At 41.2% G+C, this 21715-nt stretch overlaps 1 protein-coding gene and 1 long non-coding RNA gene across 2 annotated transcripts in view; one reads left to right on the forward strand and one right to left on the reverse strand.

Annotated features, from left to right (window-relative positions):
- Window positions 1-21715, reverse strand: part of SNX2 (sorting nexin 2) — a 488692-nt gene that overhangs the window by 75920 nt on the left and 391057 nt on the right. The gene's annotated exons all lie outside the window — the stretch shown is intronic.
- LOC126957540 (uncharacterized) lies at window positions 13348-20299 on the forward strand. Its single transcript, XR_007726812.1, has 3 exons — window positions 13348-13381; window positions 16579-16725; window positions 20073-20299. It is a non-coding gene; the product is annotated as an uncharacterized LOC126957540 (long non-coding RNA).

Consider the following 21715-nt stretch of genomic DNA (forward strand, 5'->3'; position numbering starts at 1 on the left):
TAGCAAAATTGGTGTTGAAAATCTAGTAGTTCTGATATTTGAGTGAAACCTCTAACCAGATCCATCTCTAGTCAGTTATAGTTTACAGGAGATGTTGGCAAAATGCCAACTTTATCTATCTTCACTGTAAAATAGAGAAAGAAAAGTACCTACCTCCTATGATCATTGTGTGGATTAAATATTATAGTACATATAAATTGCTGAGTTACTGGCACAGAGAAGGTGCTGGATAAATGTTGTCTATTATTATTAGCTAGCCAGTGATACAGAACATAGTGGGTAAATGCATAGGCTGGACACTTGATGTTCTTGTTATTTTTGGCCCCTTAGCATCTATTCCCCTTTCTCTAGCCTTAATTTCCTTTCCCAAGAGTTACCTATTTCTCAATATGCAATCCCTTGTATATCAAAGTGCTTGTCCTCACGGGAAGGCAAGTAAGCCAAGCTAGACTGACTGAATTCCCACTCCCTACCTCGAGAATTTGATTCTTGAGTAAGGTGGTACAGGAGAAAATATTTTCTCATCCAAGATATAAGCTGTGTTAGTCCACAGGCAAGCATCGCATGGTGAGCCTGGGGCCACAGCTGGTCAGCAGTGCCAACAGTTGGGCAGATGAGCAGGACGAGGCATGCGGGACAGAGAGGACAAGTTGGGATCTGCTGGGCACCTCTGCATCTGTTTCTTATTGTGTCTGACAGTCTCCCAAGAGTCACTGTTGTTGCTTGCTCTGCCTTCCAAATCTTAAACAAGTTCTTTGCCCAACCCTAATTTGGAACAATACAGAGAAGGGGATTCTGAGAAAGAGAGCGTCCAATAAGTTGACAACTGCACATTCCAGCAGTTTTAAAGAAAATAAATGGAGATGATATACATGAACACATCAGCACAGGGCCTGGCCTATCATTAGTGTTTACTAAAAGCTCATTTATTTATCATAGTGTTTCGTAAATCAAGTGACCTACGCTAATAGTATTTAGACTTGAAGTCATTGTTTATGACCATTTCAAACATGTGAATTGCTGACACACATATTGTTAGAATGAATAATATTGCTAGTTCACTGTATCTTTTCCCAGGAACATGTTTAGAAACTGTTTATGTGGATACAATAACAGTTAATTAGGTTAAATGTCAAAAACAATAAATACAAATCCATTTCTTGTATTTAGATTTCTTTTGACTAGCCTTGTAATTGTATCTTCAGCTTTAGAAATAAGAATGATCTGGCCGGGCGCGGTGGCTCAAGCCTGTAATCCCAGTACTTTGGGAGGCCGAGGCGGGTGGATCACGAAGTCAGGAGATCGAGACCATCCTGGCTAACATGGTGAAACCCCGTCTCTACTAAAAATACAAAAAACTAGCCGGGCGTGGTGGCGGGCGCCTGTAGTCCCAGCTACTCGGAGGCTGAGGCAGGAGAATGGCGTAAACCCGGGAGGCGGAGCTTGCAGTGAGCCGAGATCGGGCCACTGCACTCCAGCCTGGGTGACACAGCGAGACTCCGTCTCAAAAAAAAAAAAAAAAAAAAAAAAAAAAAAAAAAGAAATAAGAATGATCTTTATCTCATTTCCCTATCAAACTTTTGTCTTGTATTTATTAGCTCAATTTCTTTCTTTTCTTCTTTCTTTCTTTTTCTTTCTTTCTCTTTCTTTTTCCTTTTTCTTTCTTTTCTTTTTCTTTCTTTCTTTTTTCTTTCTTTTTCCTTCCTTCCTTCCTTCTTTCCTTCCCTCCTTCCTTCCTTCCCTTCTTCCCTCTTTCTCTCCTTCCTTCCTTTCTCTCTCTTTCTTTTCTTTTCTCTTTCTTTCCTCCTTCCTTCCTTCCTTCCTTCCTTCCTTCCTTCCTTCCTTCCTTCCTTTCTTTCTTTCTTTCTTTCTTTCTTTCTTTCTTTCTTTCTTTCTTTCTTTCTTTCTTTCTTTTTCTTTCTTTCTCTCTCTCTCTCTTTCTTTCTTTTCCTTCTGTTCTTCCTTCCTCCCTTCCTCTCTTTCTTTTCTTTTCTTCCTTGACAGAGTCTCACTCTCTCCCCTAGGCTGAAGTACAGTGGCACAATTTCCGCTCACTGAAGCCTTGACCTCCCAAGGTCAAGCAATCCTCCCACCTCAGCCACCCAAGTAGCTGGGACTACAAGTACATGCAACCATGCTTGAGTAATTTTTGTACTTTTTATGGAGACAGAGTTTCACCATGTTGTCCAGCTTGGTCTTGAACTCCTGAGCTAGAGAAATCCTACCCCCTTGACCTCCCAAAGTGCTGGGATTACAGGCATGCACTACCATGCCTGGCCCAACCAATATCTTTTCCTTTTTCTTTCTTTCTTTCTTTTTTTTTTTTTGAAATGGAGTCAAGCTCTGTCACCTAGACTGGAGTGCAGTGGCACAATCTTGGCTCACTGCATCCTCAGCCTCCCAGGTTCAAGCATTTCTCCTGCCTCAGCCTCCCGAGTAGCTGGGATTATAGGCTCCCACCACCACCCCAGCTAATTTTTGTAATTTTTGGTAGAGACAGGGTTTCACCATGTTGGCCAGGGTGGCCTCGAACTCCTGACCACAGGTGATCCACCCACCTTGGCCTCCCAAAGTGCTGGGATTACAAGCATGAGCCACAGTGCCCAGACCCAATATCTTTTTCTTATGATATACTTTCTTCAGCCTGATTATTTCTTTCTGCTTTCCAGCATAGAGTTCATTAATTAAACTATGCTAATTTATTACTTGTATTCTTTTTGCCTGTACTTTTCTTACAAAGGAGGTAGGTGATTAGCTGTTAAAAGACTATCTGTAATTTTAACAGAAGGAATGCTAAATTGAGATTTTGAAGATAATTTAGTAAAAGGGCTATTTACAGTGATGTACGTAGAGCTAAGGGAACCAGCAAGGATTGTTGAGGCATTCCAGGGACTAGCAACAATGGAATGTTATCACTGCCCTGCCTGAAGGGACCAGGGGAGGAAATGGCCTGCTAGGTGCTCAGGCAAGCAAGAGGGATCGCCCACAGGAGCTATAGTTATAAAGGGACAGAGTCTCCACGGGAACTTTCTGCTGAAACAGGACAGGAATGAAAGAAGAAATGATCCTTTGTTTTGTTTTTTTGTTTTGTTTTTTGGTCCACTGATCTCCTGCCAATGCCTCTCATTGGGTGAACACAATTAGCCAGAGGGCAAGAGGGGGTGGGTGATGCAGTCTCTAGAGGGCAGCTCCCCTGGGGAGCAGAAGACTCACACATGTGCGGTTGTATTGTATTCGGTTGCATGGTTGTATTCGGTTGTATTCGTGTGAGTGCTAAGTGAGTTCTGTGAATGTCCTCTGCGATGGTGTAAGAGAGACACCAGGATAGGGAGTAAGAGGTACTTAAAACAGGCTGAGGTGAGGTGCTATTGCTGATAGGCTGAGCATGAAGGTGGTAGAACTTGCTACTGGTCACCAAAGCTGTGACAGGATTAAGAGGCAAGGCAAAGAGGCTAAGAAGTGGTACACAGGAGGTGTCTCATACAATTCTCTAACAGCTCTCTCTAACCATGAGCTATGGTCTTTCTTTCCAACTAGGTGACTATAAATTGTGTTAGTGGAGAGATCGTGTTTGTTTTGTTTATTAGTGTATATCCCATTTGTCTTTTGATGATTTCTTGCACTGGGTGAAAACTACAAACAAACAAACAAACAAAAACAACAACAACAAAAAAACCCCACAAACCTTAAAAAAACATTGTTTTCTATTAGAATAGTCTTAACCTTTTCACCATAAAATCATTCTTAGTAGAATAGTAGTCAATTAGCAGGTAGTACACATTTGTTGTCTCTCTGGTTATTAAAGAGTTAACCTCAGCAACAGAAAGGAATGGGGAAATAAAAGAAGCAATGGACAGGATATTTCCACAACTGATTAATGAACTGAAAAGTTGAAAGTTATTCTTTAAATAATTTTTAGCCAATAATTTAAAACAGTAGTGTTTTACATATTTATTAATTCAATAAATGTTTCTGAAGCAGCTTTTAGGTTTTTTAAAAAAGATCATTTTATTTTACCTTGGAGAAGCTTCTAGTCATTTTGCTTTCTTGATACAGTTCTGCTTATCTCTTTATATTTTTCCCTAAGTTTTGTGATCTAATTCATTGATTTTCTGCCATATCCAACCTGCTTTTAACATTCTGTATTTGTAGGCAGAAAAGCATCAATGGTTAAAAAACCAGACTCTGGCTGGCCGCGGTGGCTCACACTTGTAATCCCAGCACTTTGGGAGGCCAAGGCAGACGGATCGCAAGGTCAGGAGATTGAGACCATACTGGCTAACACAGTGAAACTCTGTCTCTACTCAAAATACAACAAAAATAGCTGGGCGTGGTGGCAGGTGCCTGTAGTCCCAGCTACTTGGGAGGCTGAGGCAGGAGAATGGCGTGAACCTGGGAGGCGGAGCTTGCAGTGAGTTGAGATTGCGCCACTGCACTCCAGCCTGGGCGACAGAGCGAGACTCCATCTTAAAACAAACAAACAAACAAACAAACAAACAGAAACAGTCTCTGAGTCAGGCTACTTTGGACTGAATTCAGGGGGAACCACTTCCTAGTCTGTATCTTGGCAAGATATTTAACATAATAAATGGTTACATTTATCATTTACAGCCTGAGGAGAAAATGGAGAACATGGCTTGCCTACCCTATAAGGATGTTGAAAGGATTAAGTGAGCTAACAAATGTTAAGTGCTCAGCACATTGACTGGTACATGGTAAGCGCTTAATAAATGGTTGATGCTATTATAATGAGACTTTCAAGTCATCATTGATGACTTTAATTTGCTCCCTTTTAATTTATCATGTCAATACATGTTTGAAAATAAAAATCTGGAAAACATGCCAGGCATGGTGGCTCACACCTGTAATCCCAGCACTTTGGGAAGTCAAGGTGGGCAGATCATCTCATGTTGAGAGTTTGAGGCCAGCCTGACTAACATGGAGAAACCCCATCTCTACTAAAAATACAAAAATATTAGGCAAGTGTGGTGGCACATGCCTGTAATCCCAGCTACTCGGGAGGCTAAGGCAGGAGAATCCCTTGAACCCGGGAGGTGGAGGTTGCGGTGAGCCCAGATCGTGTCATTGCACTCCAGCCTGGGCAACAAGAGCTAAACTCCATTTCAGAAAGAAAAAAAAAAAAAAATCTGGAAAACAAAGGGGATAAAAACCTCACTCCAAATCATAACATCTAGGAAAAATTACTGTTAATAGTTTAGTGTGCAGTGCCTTATGCTCGTAATCCCAACATTTGGAAGGCCAAAGTGGGAGGATTGCTTGAGCCCAGGAGTTGGAGACCAGCTTGGGCAACATAGTGAGACCCAGTTTTTACAAAAAGTAAAATTATTATATCTGGGCATGGTGGTGTGTTCCTGTAGTCCCTACTCTGGGTAAGGTGGGAAAATTTCTTGAGTTCAGGAGGTTGAGGAAGCAGTGAGTTGTGATCATGCCACTGCATTCTAACTGGGTGACAGAGTGAGACCCTGTCTGAAAAACAAACAACAAAACAGTTTGGTGTTATTCATATGTAACAAAAAGTTATTAGAGGCTGGGCATGGTGGCCCACGCCTGCCCGTAATCCCAGCACTTTGGGAGGCTGAGGGGGGTGGATCACTTGAGGTCAGGAGTTCGAGACTACCCTCGCCAACAAGGCTAAACCCCCGTCTCTACTAAAAATACAAAAATTAGCAGGCCGTGGTGGCGTGTGCCTATAATCCCAGCTACTCCAGAGGCTGAGGCAGGAGAATCGCTTGAACCCTGGAGGTGGAAGCTTCAGTGAGCTGAGATCACGCCACTGCACTCCAGCCTGGGCGACAGAGCGAGACTTCATCTCAATTAAAAAAAAAAAGAAGTTATTAGAGAGTTTCCATGCTGCTTTATTTCCATACTACTTTTAAATTTAGTATTATCACATCATGAACAGTTTTACAAATAAATATTATTTCACACAATTATGTTTAATGACTATTCAATATTCTAAATAATAACTAAACAGCATAACTTTTTGGGGGATGGAGAACAGGTTCTTGCTCTGTTGTCCAGGCTGGAGTGCAGAGGCACAATCACTGCTCACTGCAGCCTTGACGTCCTAGGCTCAAGCGATCCACCCGAGTAGCTGGGATTATAGGTCTGTGCCATCACGCCCGGCTAATGTTTAAATTTTTTTTTGTAGAGACAAGGTCTCACTATGTTGCCCAGGCTGGTCTTGAACTCCTGGGCTCAAGGGATCTTACCACCTTTGCTTCCCAAACTTGGGATTACAGGTATGAGCCACTGTGCCTGGCCTAGCATAATTATTTTTAATGATTATCTATACAGACACACAATTTTCTCTCCTAGCTAGGTCTCTGATTTTGAACATTTAGACTGTATTCAATTTTTCCCTGTTATAGACTATTGTGGTGAGCAGCTACTTAATGAATACTTTTGCATCCTTTGCATCCATGTTTACCTATTTTTTTCTTTTTTCAGGATAACTTTCAAAAAACTGGGTTGTTCTTTCAGGCTACCAAAAATTGATGTTTTATACTTTAAAATTATTACCCATTATTAAAATGCCTTTCATATGAGGCATATCTTACTGGTAACACCACGTAAACCCCACAAGGGCAGGAATTTTGGTCTATTTTGTTCACAATTGTATTCTAAGTACATAGAAAAGTGTGGATTAAAAAACGCTTTTCAGTGAAGAAAACAAACAAAATATTGTGAGTACATAATACTATGAACTAAAATGAGTGAGATAATTTTGAAGACTTCTGCTAACAATACAAAAAGAGAAAAGAGTGAATAAGCATTTTTAAAACTTTTTTTTAGAAAACAACATCTTAATTGTTTCAGAAATGTCTTCCTACATTATAATAGGGCAATTAAGAATATTGCTGGCTGGGCACAGTGGCTCATGCCTGTAATCCTAGCACTTTGGGAGGCCAAGGTGGGTGGATCATCAGAGGTCAGGAGTTCTAGACCAGCCTGACCAATATGGTGAAACCCCGTCTCTACTAAAAATACCAAAATTAGTCAGGTGTGGTGTAACGGGCCTGTAATCCCAGCTACTTGGGAGGCTGAGGCAGTAAAATCACTTGAACTCGAGAGGCAGAGGTTGCAGTGAGCCGAGATCGTGCCACGGCACTCCAGCCTGAGTAACAGAGCGAGACTTTGTCTCAAAAGAAAAAAAAAAAGAAGAAAATAATAATATTGCTAACCTCTCTTTGCCTGCTGCCATCCACATAAGATGTGACTTGCTCCTCCCTGCCTTCCGCCATGATTGTGAGGCCTCCCCAGCCATGTGGAGCTGTCACTATGGCTATAATATGAAGAGCAGATTGTGGAGCAATAGCAAGAAGATTAGTTAACAGATACCAGCAATAGTCCAGGAAGAAAGGATGGATCGTTCCCCAGGATGTGGAGAGAAGTTGATGGATTTGAGACACACATTTTGGAGGTTCCTGCCAGTGCCATTGAACCCTGACCCTTTATGCAACATCCAGGGTGATCTGAGGCTCCCAGCCACCCCTAGCTCCAGGGTCCACACATGTCGTGCCTCCCATTGAACCCCAGGGAAGACAGAAACTCAAAGGAGACCAGAGAGTTTCTGCAAGCCAGAAAGGTGTAGAACGGATGCTGGGGTGGGGAGTGCCAGAAGATGGAAACAGACACCTGCAAGTTTCTGCCACCAGCACCTACTTGTGGATTCAAGTTTGAGCCCTCATTTGCAAATGTCTGTGTAAAAGACTGCATCTCCCATGACCTCAACGGGACATGACTTGGCTGGCAGGACAAAGTATACTGAGGAGAAAAGTAACTTGCCCGGGACTTCACAGGAAACTTACAGGAGACCTAAATGGGCCACACTGCTCAGAGGGAGGAGGACTGTGTGGAGGGCAGGGATCCCACAGTCACACCAAGGAAGCCCCTTTAGACCCCGAGAAAGAAGAACTGGAGAGAGAAAGCACAATGGGTTCCTGAAGGATTGCAGAGCGCTGCAGAGGCACTCCTTGTGCTGGAACAGCTGAACCAGGAGAGGAGTTCCCTGAAGCTCTTGCCTTTGGCCAAAACTGCTCAAGTGACACATAACACATTCCCAATTCCCTCTTTCCTTGCCTTTTTCTTACACATACAGGTGTGTGTGGGTGCATATGTGGGTGTAGGTGCAAACGTAGATATATAGTATATAAAATCCTACCACACAACACAGTATAACATAATAAGAGATAACATCATACAATATAATATCCTTATATGCCACCATTGAGATCAAGACTCTTGAGACCAACTTTTTTTTTTTTTTTTTTTTTTTTTTTTTTTGAGACGGAGTCTCGCTGTGTCTCCCAGGCTGGAGTGCAGTGGCGTGATCTCGGCTCACTGCAAGCTCCGCCTCCCGGGTTCACGCCATTCTCCCGCCTCAGCCTCCCAAGTAGCTGAGACTACAGGCGCCTGCCACCACGCCCGGCTAGTTTTTTGTATTTTTTTTTTTTTTTTTTAGTAGAGACGGGGTTTCACCATGTTAGCCAGGATAGTCTCGATCTCCTGACCTCGTGATCCACCCGCCTTGGCCTCCCAAAGTGCTGGGATTACAGGCTTGAGCCACCGCGCCCGGCCGAGACCAACTTTTTGACAACATTCCATTTTACCAACCCCAGCCCGCTGGAAGTCAGTTCAGAGCAGGGTTGCTCTGAGATCTCTGCTCCTACCATTATTCTCTGAGGAGACACCACTTGTACTTCCCATTTGTACTTCCAAATGTTGTGGGTAGATTTTTTGCTCAATTCACAGAACCAGAAACTTCCAGGTTACATGTACAGCCAATAATCGGCAGACTCCCAAGGTTGGGCAAACAGTTCATCCCAGATCACGTCTTTTGTCCAGCAAAAGCCCACTCACACTTGCAGATGGCAGAAGAGTCTCCTCTAAGTGCCACAGGCCCTTCTGCCTCCGTTTTTTGACCCCCTATTTGCCTTCTCATTTTCTCCTGCTGCTAATATTATAAAGAATGAGCTGATCTCCACAGTCTCACCTCCATCCATGCCTAGATGTTGACCCCAACTCTCCCTATATAATAAAAAGATAAAATTCTGCCAAAAAAGAATATTGCTAAAAATTTAATTGTGACTAATATATTCATTATAATTAAAGATTTAGGAAAGCTGTATTTTTACTCCTGTAGTAGATGCATTGAATGCCTGCCCAATGGCCATTCTCCTTCCTCCATCTTTGTAAAATCCTCATTTTGTTCAAGTGTCCTTCTCTTCCACCTGGCCACATATTCTGCATCTTGGCAGGTGTGGGAATGTGGTAATCCTGATTGCTCTGAACCACCAATAGCAGTATCATCACCATTCACAATAATTGGTTCAGGAAAAGCATGTGACACTCTTCTGGCCAATGAGACTTGTGGAGAAGTTTGATGGATGTGTGCATGGTGGATTCTGGGAAAGTTTTCCGTGATCTTAAAGGGAAACTCGGACTTTCCCTTCTGTCTCTGAATGTTCTATTAATTCCTGGAATTATCCATTGGCAGGGGTTGGGGAGTTAGTCTGAGGATGAGACTGATATACTGAAGAGGCAGAGCAGAAACATGAAAAGAATCAGCATCGTTGGAAATATCATTTGGCTGCTGAATTTACCAGCCCTGAACCCACCCTACCTCATGACTTCTTACCACGTGAAAATGTTTCTTCTTATTGTTTTAACAAAGTAAGACAAACCTTTCTGTTCCTCGCAGCTGAAAGCATTCTAATCAATACAATGTGCTACTGACATTATCTCAGATATTTTGGTGTAAGCCATGTGTGTAGTACATTTACAGTCATTTGATAATTGTTAGAGTATGCCTTTAAATAACAACAAAGGCATATAGCTACTTATTTCGCGTATATGCTATATAGTCATACACCATGTTGGTCAGTTGGTATGCTGACCAAAAGTTGCCAACACAGTCCTCTACTTGGGAAACATAGGTGGGAGGCATGGGAATGGCTGAACACTGAACTTTCAGAGCAATAAAACAGTTCCTCCAGCAATATGCCTTGTGGTAAAATACTACAAGGTGTGAATTCCTGGACTGGGCCTCATGGCACAACACAGGTTAAAAACATTTATAAAACACTTGTGATATGCCAGGCACTAGCCTTAACTTTCAGAACTCAAAGCTAAATAAAATATTGCCCCACTTCTGGGAGAAAAACATGATTATTTCATAGCAATTTTAATTTTTATCACATTTCCAGGAATGAAAAAATGAGCTTTGTTTAAAGAATGTTGATGCTGTTATATTGTTTCTTTCTTTCTTTAAGATCTTTAAGGGATTATAAATAAATTATGCTACTTTAAAATCCTAGAAAGAGAACTAAAGACATGTGTGAAAGGCTCAAGGATAAATCCTTGTTTATGAAAACTGCCATATATATATATGTTTTTTTTTTCTGCAGTTCTATGGTAGAATGCTACTTAGAAAAGACCAAAGGAATCGTCTTGTGTTGGATTCATAGCTCATCCCACTAGAGCGGTAAGCTTATATGTTAATATTCTAATATATTTTTTTGCACATATTTTATGAGAAAGGTGAAATATTATAATACTTTTGATGGCTTATCAATAAGGTACACATTTAGTTTTACTACTTTCCAGGTTATTAGGCTGTCGAGTAAAAGCAATATAGCTAGGTAAAGGAGGTATCCATTTGATAACAGGCGTGTAGAATGCAAATTGGTCTTTAAGATATATTTCCTAGGTGCCCTGTCTGATTTCCTTAGCTTGACATTTAAAAAATTAAGTTCCAAAGTTCTCAGGCATCATTCTCCTTCCTTTATTGATCTTCCTTTAAATCTATCACTGACCAACATTTAAAGAGAACACATAAATCATACATGTAAAGTTATAAGGTTGCAAGAGTAATATAATAAGTAATCAGATAAACCTGTCAGCTGGGTGCAGTGGCTCATGCCTGTAATCCCAGGACTTTGGGAGGCCGAGGTAGAGTTTGAGATCACGAGGTCAGGAGTTTGAGACCAACCTGACCAACATGGTAAAACCCTGTCTCTACTAAAAATACAAAAATTAGCTGGGCATGGTGGCACGGTCCTGTAATCCCAGCTACTCAGGAGGCTGAGGCAGGAAAATCACTTGACCCCGGGAGGCAGAGTTTACAGTGAGCTGAGATTATGTCACTGCACTCCAGCCTGTGCAACAGAGCAAGACTCCATCTCAAAAAAAAAATAAAATAAAAATAAAATAAACCTGTGAGACCCTGGTCAAAGCCCTCTTTGAGGGAGGAGTTTGCCAGTGACCTATGCCATACTGTGAAGCCCAGTCTAGGAATTCACACCCTGTAGTATTTCACCACAAGGCCTGTTGCTGTAGGAACAGTTTTATTGCTCTGAGAGTTCAGTGCACCGTTCCCATGCCTCTCACCTAGGTCTCCCATGAGGAGGACTGTGTTGGCACCTTCTGGTCAGCATACAAACCGACCAATGGATATTTCAGAGGTCTTTCAGGGTTTTACCCTTTGACCCTACCCGAATCTCCCACATGACTTAGTGGAAGACTCTTGCCTTCCAGGCTGATTCTTGATTCGTTAGACTCAAGACTCATTGCAGTAATTACAGTAAAACTGATCACTTCCACAGAGATGACAGATTAACTGCCCTGACAGGTCACCTTAAGCTGGCTGTTACAAGGGTCACAGCTACACCTTAAGCTGGCTGTTACAAAGGTCTCAGCTGCTCAGAAGGCTGGGGTGGGAGGATGGCTTCAGCCTGGGACATGGAGGTTGCAGTGAGCTGATATTGCACCAATCTACTCCAACCTGAGTGACAGAACCAGACCCTGTGTCAAAAAAAAAAAAAAAAAAAAAAAAAAAAAGACGAAAAGAAAGAAAAGCAGCAGCCAAGTAAATTTACTAAGTGCCTAATTATTTAATGAGAGAAGTCTGGTGATAAGCAGCCCTTTTTATTTAACAAAGTCTTATCTTCACTATTCCATATATTACATGACAGATCTTACAAAACCTTTTTGCTCTTCTGCTATTGTCTATAAACTTGTTCCCTGTTCCCAACGAACAGGGAGTGAAAATAAGTGATAGGCCACTAGTTCTTTAGCTCCCTTATTATTGTATAGGTTGTGAATTTATTTCCTATATCTGTAATACTCACTTGCTTCATTTAAAAAATCTGTATGTAAATGTTTTATTGACAAATAATCATAATTATAGAGCTATTAAAATTTTCATCTAAATGCTTACATAATTCCTTTATTCTTCTGGTCAACAAATATTTGCAGATATGTACTGTGTGTTAGACAGTTTTCTGGGAACCAGACACCAAGCAGTGATTAAACATGAAAAAAAAAATCCCTATCCTCATGAAGCTCACATTTAAGTGGGGCAAGACTGATGCTAAATAAAACAAACAAGTAAAATATATGCAATGTTAGTGGCATGGAGAAGAAATAATGCAGAGGAGAAGGATACTGAGTGCTGGAGGCAGGGCTGCAATTTTAGACTGAGCAATCATAAAAGGAGTGGTGGTTTTGTAATGTGTAACTTGACTAGGCTGAATTATGTCTTTCTTGTGTGTTTTTTTGTGCAATATTTGGAGGGAAGACGTGAAACAGCCACCATTTTGTTTTTCATGTTTAAAAAGTCAGGACAGGTAATGCTGTGGCCCTTCTACTGGCTCACTTCATTAATATAGCACAGTAGCAGGGCCTGCAACTGCTCACCTTCCCCGGCATTCTCCTTCAGATTCTCTGACTCCTGGGCCAGGTGTGTGTTTAGTTCTGTGATGAAGTGGGCTGGCTTCTTATGTAGGATAGCCCCATCAACAGGTTGGAGGCAATGAGAACTGTTACGGGGTCCAGTGTGCCCTGTTGGATTCCAGCCCACTGACCAGGCTCTCCTCAAGTTTATGTCCATCTCTCCTTCCTACTCTCTAATCTATGGACTTCAAACTCCAGCATCAAATGCAAAGAAAACAGCCTGACAGAGTCTGGTTAATAAGCTCCTACAATTGGTTAAGTCAAATCCGTGTAACGAATTCATTTTCTCTCTCTACTTCTCTCTTCAACTAATTCTGCTTCTTTGATTGAAACATGTCTAAAACAGAAGTCCTGTCTGAAAAGGTGATATCTGAACAAAGATCTAAAGGAGGTGAGCTATGCATATCTAAAGGAGCAAGCTATGCAGATAGAGATCTGGCAGAGAACAGCAAAGGCAGAGGCCCTAAAGTGGGAGCATGCCTGGTGTGGTTGAAGAATAGCAAGGAATCCAGTGAGGTGAGATCACAATCAGGGTGGGGAGAGAAGCTGGTGATGAGGTCAGGGGGTGGGGATAGCAACTCTAGACTGCATGGATCTTTGGCCACTGAGTGCATTGACTTTTACTGTGAGTAAGATGGGGCGCTATTAGAGGATTTTGGAGCAGAGGAGTGAACAATTTGGCTGACATTTTAGCAGAATGCCTATGGCAGCTGTGTGGAGAATCAACTGCAAAGGGGAAAGAATGGAAGCTGAGGGAACAGTTGAGAGGCTATTGCAGGATTCAGGCAAAGATAGTGATGGTTTGGAGCAGTGGGAGCATTGGTGGTGATAGGTGTTGGGTTTGGAATATTATTCCAAAGTAGAGTCGACAGAATTTGCTGATGAACATTTTGAAGAATGTAAGGTAAAGAGAAGAATGAAAGATGATTCTTGATTTTTGGCCTGAGCAACGAGGTGAATAGTAGGATGGAGGAATGGCCATGGAGGAAGATTTGTGAAAGAAAATTGAGGATTCAGTTTTATATATAATTTTGAAACATTTATTTTACACTCCAATGAATGTTCTAGAGTTCAGATGAGGAAAGATTCAGGGTGGAGAAACACACTTGTGAGATGTCACAATGAAATTTAAACCACGTGCACTCTGAGAATACCTAGGGACCTGGTGACCCTGACAAGAGCTGTTTCAGTAGAGTTGTGAGGATTAAAGCTTACCTGGCATGTATTCAAGACAAAGTGGGAGAAGAGGAATTGAAGGTAGCAAACCTAGACAATACTACTGAGGAGTTCTCCCCCCACCAATGTGAATTTATATCCCCAGTCCAAGTATATTTGAAATACCGCCAGTCATTTGTATCTTACAGATGCATTCATGAGGAATGAGTGATATTTTATTTTTGTTCATATGTATGTCTTTCCCACTAGCCAACCAACACCCAGAGGGAAGAATCTGTGTTTCTCTCATCTTTCTATTCTTACCAAACAAAATGCATGAGCTAGATATTTATTGAATAATAAACACCTTTAATTAAGTGCTTCTCTGAGTTAAATGCTTTGTCTATCTCTATAAGGTTCTTAGAAATATTTAAGAGTTCAGCTAGGCATGGCTTTCAAATGATCATAGCAGTCAAAAAATACACTAACATCTAAGGACTAGGGGGAAAGGCTGTTCATATTCTTCATAATTGTTGTTAGTCGCAGATTGAAAATAGGGAATGGCTTTGTTTTTTTTTTTTTGAGACAAAGTCTCCGCTCTCTCCCCCAAGCCAGGGTGCAGTGGCTTGATCTCAGCTCAAAGCAACCTCTGCCTCCTGAATTCAAACAATTTTCCTGCCTCAGCCTCCCAAGTAGCTGGGATTACAGGCACCCACCACCATGCCCAGCTAATTTTTGTATTTTTAGTAGAGACGGGGTTTCACCATGTTGGCCAGGTTGGTCTCCTGACCTTAAGTGATCCACCTGCTTCAGCCTCTCACAGTGTTGGGATTACAGGCATGAGCCACGGTGCCCAGTGGGTAATAGCTCTTTTTGTTTTGTTTTGTTTTGTTTTTTCCCCGAGATAGAGTCTCACTCTGTCGCCCAGGTTGGAGTGCAGTGAGCCACTGTGCCCAACCGGTAATGGCTCTTTTTAAAGAACTATGTAGTTTTGCATTGGAATAAGGAAGCAGAAGGAAAGTCAGAAATGAATTCAGAAAGTAAAGGAGAGGATGCTAGATTGCATAATCCTTTTGAAGGTAAATTGCCAGGCGCAGTGGCTCACGCCTGTAATTCCAGCACTTTAGGAGGCCGAGGTGGGTGGATCACCTGAGGTCAGGAGTTCTAGACCAGACTGGCCAACATGGTAAAACCCGTCGCTACTAAAAATACAAAAATTAGCCGGATGTGGTGGTGCATGCCTCTAATTCCAGCTACTTGGGAGGCTGAGGCAGGAGAATCGCTTGAACCCAGGAGGCAGAGGTTGCAGTGAGCCGAGACCATGCCATTGCACTCCAGTCTGGGCAACAAGAGACAAGAGCAAAACTCTGTCTCAAGAAAATAAACAAACAAACAAACAAAAAAAACAAAAAAGAAAGAAAGAAAGAATTTTTCTAATCATATATTTAACTTATTTTTATCTTGATGCACTGTAAGAAAATGCTTATGAGTGTCGCTTGCATTTCTGGCAATTTATTGACTTATCAAAGGTTTAAGGATTTTAAGAAGCATAAAAACAGTTTTCTAGAAAAAAAACAGTTTTCTAGAAGAATAAACAATTTTCTAGAAAAAAAAGGTAATAATTATTAGAGGAGAGACCCAAATAGACTCTATATTAAGATGGATAAAGAATGCCAAGAAAACAGAAAAACTGAAATAAAGGGAATATCAGGACATTATAGGGCCAAAGAAATAATAGCATTGCTATAAGGAATGTAAATCTGTCTAACATAGAAATTTTTTGTTACAACTGTTAACACTGCAATGCTACGTATTGGAGATACAATGGACTGAATTGTGTCTTCTCAAAATTCAAATGTTGAAACCCCAATGTGACTGTATTTGGATATACAGCCTTTAGGAGGTAATTATGAGTAGGTAAGTTCATGAAGGTGGAGCCCTAATCCTCATGGTTTGGTGTCTTTATAAGGGGAGGAAAAGAGCTCTCTCTCTCTCTCTCTGCCATGTGAGGAGAAGGCAAGAAGGTTGACTGCAAGCCAGGGAGAGAGCCCTAGCTAGAACCTGAACTCTGCATGACTTAAGCAAATTAATTTTCTCCCAATTCTGGAGGCTGGAAAGTCCAAGGTAAAAATTTTGGCAGGTTCAGTTTCTAGCTAAGGCTCTCTCATAACAAAATACCATAGACTGCGAAACTTAAGCAAATTAATTTTCTCCCAGTTCTGGAGGCTGGAAAATCCAAGGTAAAAATTTTGGCAGTCTACGGTATTTTGTTATGGCAGCCTACATAAACCAAGACAGGAAGGAGACAACAGTTAAAAATGGAAAAACATAGTACTATTTTATTAATACATGAAAAAACCCAGACCCCTTAGAATGAAATACGTACATAATGCTAGGTACATTCAGTTTTCTTTAATCCTCAGTAGAATTCATTGAGATAGGATTATGATTCCCATTTTAGTGAAGTTTAGATAAATTAAGTAATTTATTTAAGATTATGCAGCTAGTAAGTGGAAGAGTCAGGTTTTCTACTTACCTCAATTTGATATCAAAGGCCATGTTCTTATCTATCATTTACTAATTCTTCAAAAAATACTTGCGTCTCTGCTATGTGGCAGGTCCTGAAATTGATGTAGACATTCTTTTAACTTGTTCCCTGCCCTCAAGGGGCTCACAACCTTAGGTTCTAGGATCTGAGCCAGGATTCATTATCCTGAAAGCCTAGGCCAGGTGTAGTGGTAGCACCTACCTCGGAGCTGGAGAGCATGGCCAAAGAAGAAACATCTCAGAGAACCAGATGGAAACATCAAATAGGTGAGATTTGAAGTGAAAGGTGAGCATTGGAATCTGAAATATTCTTGTGTGTTCTAGAACAATACTTCTTCACAATATAGTGTGCATATGAATCACCTGGAGATCTTGTTAAAGTATAGTTTCTGATTCAGTAGGTTTTGAGTAGGCCCTGAGAGTCTGCATTTCTTTTTTTCTTTGAGACAGAGTCTCACTCTCACCCAGGCTGGAGTGCAGTGACATGATCTCAGCTCACTGCAACCTCCACCTCCCAGATTCAAGCAATTCTCCTGCCTCAGCCTCCTGAGTAGCTGGGATTACAGGCACGTGCCACCACACCTGGCATTTTTGTATTTTTAGTAGACATGGGGTTCCATCATGTTGGCCAGGCTGGTCTTGAACTCCTGACCTCATGATCCGCCTGCCTCGGCCTCCCAAAGTGCTGGGATTATAGGAGTGAGCCACCCTGCCGGCCGAACCTGCATTTCTTAAAGAAAACACCTACCAGGTAGCATGGTAGCTGCTGGTGCAGGGGCCACACTAAAAGTGGCAAGAAGTTAGAAAGCAGCAGTAATACTTGTTTTACTGGGTGCCTCCACCCTTCAGCCCAGAGAGAGCACAGATCCTTCATGGCCACACATAATCTGGCTCACTGTGGGGTAAGGAAACAGGGGCCTTTGGTAAGAAAATACAGGTTATTAAAAAAAAAAAACTGTTCTTTATTGAGCACCCTGGTATAATTAAATCAGGTTTTATGGTTCTATATAGCCCCAAGTGATCAGTTTGACATCATTTTGAATTTTACAACTTGTGCTTTGATTTTCATAGGGGTTCAGATTTTTAACTTCTTTATTTGAAATCATTGTGATATCCTTGTTGTAGAAGGTATAGAAAGAAATTAAAACAAATTCCCCAAACAAAAGCATTATATATACAACAAGGTATTTTTATATGTTCTGAACAGTCATGTAATTAACTTTATTTCAGTTACAAACACTGAAACTTGATAACTTTTCCTCTTCCTTCACTCCCATATTTAATGACAAATTATATCTGAGGCCAACGAACAAGATGATTTGTTTTTTCTGAGCCATGAATAGCTAGGAAACTCCATTCTATTTTGGGATAAAATACAATCTTTTAGTAGCAAGAATTTGATCAAAATCCCACAATTTCAAGGTCAGGAGATCGAGACCACAGTGAAACCCCGTCTCTACTAAAAATTCGGTGGCGGGCGCCTGAGGCTTTCAATGAGGCCTTTGCAAGCCGAGATACTTTATGGTTTCTTCTGAGGCTTTCCAATCCCTTAGACAATACTTTATTCTTCTCCATGAATAATTTGGAGGTTTTTTTTAATTGCTAATGTTTCCATCCAGGAAAGCCTGAGAAGATGTAAACATTTTAAACAACCTTCTAAAATTGGCTCTGAGTCCTTTTGTTCAACTCAAATACAAGTACTTTTAAAATGTGAGGATTAAAAAGTTACAACTTTGAGTTATAAAAATCAAAGTCTTTGTCTTCTTTTGTAATCCCTGCTCTATCCTCATAATTATCACTTCATATTTATACAGTGACTTTCTCCAACTTTCCCAACATGTATCATATGCTTTAAAAGACTGTCGAAATATTCCTACTGCAAAGATAGATTAAAAGGAAGAGCAAAAACAACTTGTATCCTCTTTCCCTGCCCTGGCCTCTTCAGCACCCTCACAAGCAAACTTTAAACTCTAAACAGAACAAAAAACTTTTATAAAGTTAAGGAAATTGGAGTTGGAACAGTAACAGATTTACTAAAAGGCAAAAATAAAGCGTTGCTCCAGGAAGGGAAGTTACACAGGAAGTAGGGGGATCTGACAGGAAGCAACTGCAGATTATTGTAGGCTGTGGCCACTCACCAGTTTAGGATTTTCCTTCCTTTCTAGTTTTGCTGCCACTTCCCCAGAAGAGACCATTATCACCAATTTGTGCAGACTTTTGCAATTTACTCCCACTTGACCGCCCTACCTCCCCCACCATTCCCTTGCATCGCAGTTCATCTTCTCTCCTGCCACAAACTCTAAGTTCATGAAAGTTTAGAACCACGGCTGCAGACCCGCCTCATCCCGAAACACAGCTAACCACCTTGCAGTGCCTCTAGGTACTTCTGCGTAATGCTAACTGCTGTGACTAATCCCAAACTTTCTGTGGCTTAAAATTGTGGAGATTTTAAAAACATATTCAGAACTAGAAAAACTGATAAAATGAACTCCCTTTACCCTGTCAGTCAGCGACGACAATTTTTAAATTTTTGTCAGTCTCGTTTCATCTATTCCTCCATTTGTTATTTTTGCTGAATTATTTTAAAAGAAATCTCATTCATCACAGCATTCCAACTGTAAATGCTTCAGCATATAAGAAATAAGGATATTAAACACAGCCACCCACAATGCCATTATCCTCCTGAACATGCCTAACAATTCCTTGACATAATCTAATATCCAGTCCTTGACATTTTCACAGCTGTACAGAAGAAGTATTTTCCAATTGGTTTGTTTGAATCGTTATCATTTGGTTGTTACATCTCTTAAATCTCTTTCACTCTGTAACTGTTCCCACCTTCCCCTACCCCCATATCATTTATTGGCTGAGGAAATCAGATCTTGCTATTTATTTATTTATTTATTTATTTATTTATTTATTTATTTTGAGACGGAGTCTTGCTGTGTCGCCCAGGCTGGAGTGCAGTGGCACGATCTCGGCTCACTGCAAGCTCCACCTCCCAGGTTCACGCCATTCTCCTGCCTCAGCCCCCCGAGTAGCTGGGACTACAAGCGCCCGCCACCACGCCCGGCTAATTTTTTGTATTTTTAGTAGAGACAGAGTTTCACCGTGGTAGCCAGGATGGTCTCGATTTCCTGACCTCGTGATCCACCCGCCTCCGCCTCCCAAAGTGCTGTGATTACAGGCGTGAGCCACCGCGCCCGGCTAAGATCTTGCTCTTTAAATAGTCCCACATCGTGGAAGAGACTGATTGCTTCCCTGTGGTGTTGTTTAATTTGTTCCTCTACCCATTCGTCTTGCCTCCCATTTGCTATAACTAATGGGTAGTTAGACCTACAGGTTGGATTAGATCCCAGAATTGTTTTACAGAGGATGGGGCAAGAATACTTCATAGGATTACTTCCTATTTGTGGTAGCCAGCCTCCAAGATGGCCCCGGTAATCTTCACTTTCTCATATTCATGTCCTTGTGTAGTCCCTTACCACAATGACTAGGAAGAATGACTTGTGAATCAATAGGACATAGCAGAAATAATGACATGGGACTCAGGAGGCCAAGTCATAAATGGCATGTGACTTCTTCCTCTCTCCCTGTTGGATCACTCAATCTAGGGGAAGGCAATCAGGACAGCTGCAAACTCAAGCAGCCTTATGGAGAAGACCATGTGGTGAAGAACTGAGGCCCCATGCTGACAGCCATATGGGTGAGCCATCTTGGAAATGGATCCTCCAGCCCTAGTCAAAGTCCTCAGATGACAGTTACCTTAGCTGACACCTAACCTGCAACCTCATGAGATTCCTTGAGCTAGAACCACCAGCTAAACTGCTCCAGAATTCCTAACACAGAGAATTTGTGGGTGATGATAAATGTTTACTGTTGTTTCAAACCACTCAGTTTTGGAGTAGTTTATTATGCAGCAATAGATAAAACATGTACCAGTTTATCACATACAGTTTGCTTGACATACTTTTAATAATGCTGAGATCAATCAATATGTTCAGGTATTATCAACCTGATCTATCCATTATTGAAGTTCCCCATGAACATTTCACCTATGGTATTAGTACACATTGATGTTTCAATGACTAGATTTATTATTTTGTTGGGGGCTGTGTTATCATTTCTTCTGCCTTTATTAGTTGAGATTCTTCTGCAAAGCGCTTTGGGAGGCCGAGGCGGGCGGATCACGAGGTCAGGAGATTGAGACCATCCTGGCTAATGTGGTGAAACCCTGTCTCTACTAAAAATGCAAAAAATTAGCTGGGCAGGGTGATGGATGCCTGTAGTCCCTGCTACTCAGGAGGCTGAGGCAGGAGAATGGCTGGAACCTGAGAGGCAGAGCTTGCAGTGACCTGAGATCACACCACTGCACTCCAGCCTGAGCGACAGAGCGAGACTTCATCTCAAAAACAAACAAACAAACGAACAAACATAATAAAATTAAAAAAAAATGATAGGGGGATAAAGGAAGAGACACTTATGCTGCTAAATTGTTAATCTGTCCTGTTTTACAAGGATGTAACTGGCTGTTTTGATGTTCAGTAGTAGATGAGATGTGAGATTCAACGAAAATGTTGCCAGGTTGTGGTTGCTAGTGAGTGTGGACTTTTATTGGAGGAACAGGTCTCATATGACTACCAACATTTTTGTTCCATTCAGCTTTAAAGAGTCTCCTGGGCAAAGTGTTCTGCAGAGCAGCAAACATTACTGCCTACGTAGTTCTTATTATAATCACTTTAACATGATTTTATGTAATCACTTCTGGGCTATAAAATGCTATAATTCCCAACACTATAAGGCCATCTGAAACCGTAGCTAAAAATATACACAATTGTTCACAATTCCAGAAATCATTCCCCAACCAGATCTGGTTGTGAGGATGGATTTTTTTTCCCCCTCTCCTCAAATACATCACCTACCACAGATTGTTTTTTCCAAATAAATGAGTCTGCTAAAATATTTTATTTTTTAGGATCAAGAATAGTTAAATGTCAGTATTTTGCTTTAAATGGTTTCCAACCATTTCCTCAGGGAAAGCTTTTATGTACATTAGATTTTATTTCCCATTTTGTGAAAACATATTGTTTGGGGAAAGGAAACTTGGAGTTCTCACATTTTAAATGTTCATCACAGAAGTGTATATCCTTAACACATAATTAGCTTTTGTACCAGTTACTACCATCATTTAGTTTACCATTAGATTTTGCCCTCCATTCCATATTGAACATTTTCCTTCCTTCCTTCCTTCCTTCCT

This window comes from Macaca thibetana, chromosome 6 (genome assembly GCF_024542745.1).
Source record: "Macaca thibetana thibetana isolate TM-01 chromosome 6, ASM2454274v1, whole genome shotgun sequence".
Classification (NCBI taxonomy): domain Eukaryota; kingdom Metazoa; phylum Chordata; class Mammalia; order Primates; family Cercopithecidae; genus Macaca; species Macaca thibetana.